At 45.1% G+C, this 2,235-nt stretch overlaps 1 protein-coding gene across 1 annotated transcript in view; it reads left to right on the top strand.

Annotated features, from left to right (window-relative positions):
- Nucleotides 1–1,206: 1,206 nt before the first annotated feature.
- Nucleotides 1,207–2,235, top strand: part of LOC101854120 (forkhead box protein J1-B) — an 18,489-nt gene continuing 17,460 nt past the window's right edge. The window contains exon 1 of the mRNA XM_005108594.3: nucleotides 1,207–1,737. The gene's annotated coding sequence lies outside the window, so the exon portion shown is untranslated. The remainder of the gene's footprint in view (nucleotides 1,738–2,235) is intronic.

The raw sequence follows: 2,235 nt of genomic DNA on the forward strand, positions 1-2,235 counted from the left end.
CCCCCCTTTTCACCTCTCCAAAACACGGTAGATGACAATAGTAATGAGTGTGTGATTGCCCCTGGCTGAAACACAACACGTCAAAACAAACAGTCAGCCGGCACAGGCAACCACCAAAATATTGTGCTGCAGCGGTCGAGTGACAGCGGTCAATCCGTGATCGCATTCGGTCGGATCCAGCGCGGGGGCTTTTTTTTTTTTCTTCTTCGGTCTGATATCTTGCCAAAAAACTCGAAAAACCAGCCACCGAGTTTATTCCCACCCCAGAATTCTATCCCTTACTTCTCTCACCTCTCGTCAGAGACCCTATAGGCCTAATCATCGCCTCTCGCAAGCAACGAGATCTACTTTTACAAATCCGAACCAATGAGCTTAAAACAACTGTAACCTCCTTTACCCGGACAAACCTCTCAGAAACCCGCCAAATCTAATAATAATAATATCGGAAAAAATACCAGCCAAACGCGTAGTACCGGGGGTAAACCTGAGAACACCCAAGACCTGACCCCCACGACGTGTTGTCGCCGCTGCCAATGGAGCGCGGGAAAACAGACTTTGTGTTGGCCAATCGCGGCGAGCGGAGAGCGGCCTGTATTTACAGTGGTTTACAACGTTGCCTTGCCACGCGCGCCTCGCCGCCCACCTCCACACACGGCCAGATGGCAGGAGAGAGGGCGAATAATGGTGGCACGACGTGGTGGAATCATGCGCTCGTCAATTTTGGGCATGTGGAGTTATTGATATCATCAGAAAGTTTATTCATACACGTTGCTTTTAATGAAAAAAACCCACCCAATTCATCTAGTTTGAATTGAAGTCGAGATTTTTGCGATTGAAGGAGGTGGGGTAGCCTAGTTTTAGTGGTAAAACTAATGCGAAAAGGGCAGCCAACGTTTGGTAACTTCAATAGCTTTAAGAGTCATTGAAAACTGAAAATTACATATTTTGTGCTTTTAAACAAGGGTTTTCAGTCAAATTCAAATGGAAATGTGTTTTTATATGAACATGGAAGTTTTATCGCCAAAAACAAAATTTCGATAAAAATTGCTAAACAGGTGGGAAAATGCCGTCTTCTATTTCATGATTTTGACGAGCGCCTGATTTCACCACGATGTCTCGTAAGACGGAAAAAGGAGGAGAGGGGGGAGGGGACGGGGTGGGGAGTGTGCAAGGTCTTTGAGCACACGGGTGAGGGGCGAGGGCGAGGGGGAGGGGAGGGATTTGGTGGCACAGGTCTGGAACCTATTTACCTGTGTGAATGGTGACAGGCGAGGCAGTCGTGCCCGGCTCCCGCGCCCCTGAGAGCGTGTGTCAGTTTGGAAGTGCTGGATTCTCCTTGCTTCGTTCCCAACTTTGTTTCAACTTGTTTTAGACCTCCCTTCGGACCATCCACAAAATTCAAACCATCTTTGACATATTGTTTAAACTGCCCCGAACAATATATCGCTGGACTTACTCTTTTCTTTTTTTGATGCAGAAGTTTTGTAGGAGGAGTTGGTGTTTTAAAGACGAAGGGAACAGATTAACTCTGTAGAGGACAGCGCCAGGCAAGCACGGGCAAGTCGGAGCGGCGACAAACAACAACAACAGCTGAGAGTTAAAGTTAAACATCAGCTCTGGTCAGCTGGGAGTGCGATCTGGAGACAAGGCTTGGAGACTTACGTGAATACTGGTCTTTATCTAGACAGATACCTCGCCAAGACACGTCGTGTATTAGCTCAAGAAAGCACATCATTGGTGAGTAGATAGATCGTGACTGACGCTTGTTATTACTTGTCTGTTTCGTTTGTCGTGCCCTTCAAAACGTTCGACTCCATTGACTTCTCGAAACGAAAATCGAACTCATATTTTTGTTGCTCAACTGACACCGGTGATGCTAGCATTTGATCAACCAGTTATAAGTGGTGCGGGCCAGTAATAGATCTACAACTTTAGAATCTCATATTTCTATTACACTTACACCCTTCCACCAAATTTTTAAAAATCCACTCTTTAAAATAAAGATTAGCTTTGGGTGTTCGAAAGCAATGCCGTACTTTCTAAACAAGAAGTAAACTTTAGATTTGACATAACGGTAAAACATCGTACAGTTGACACTGTCTAAGACGATGAGCCATTTTTGAGCAATCACAGGTGGACGCGTGGAATAGTGTCGTGTTAAAATAGTTATTATTTTTATCTAGGTATCTATCCTTTTGTTTGTCAATACTATCACACACATAAATACTACCCCCC

Source organism: Aplysia californica, unplaced genomic scaffold (genome assembly GCF_000002075.1).
Source record: "Aplysia californica isolate F4 #8 unplaced genomic scaffold, AplCal3.0 scaffold00702, whole genome shotgun sequence".
NCBI classification, from domain to species: domain Eukaryota; kingdom Metazoa; phylum Mollusca; class Gastropoda; order Aplysiida; family Aplysiidae; genus Aplysia; species Aplysia californica.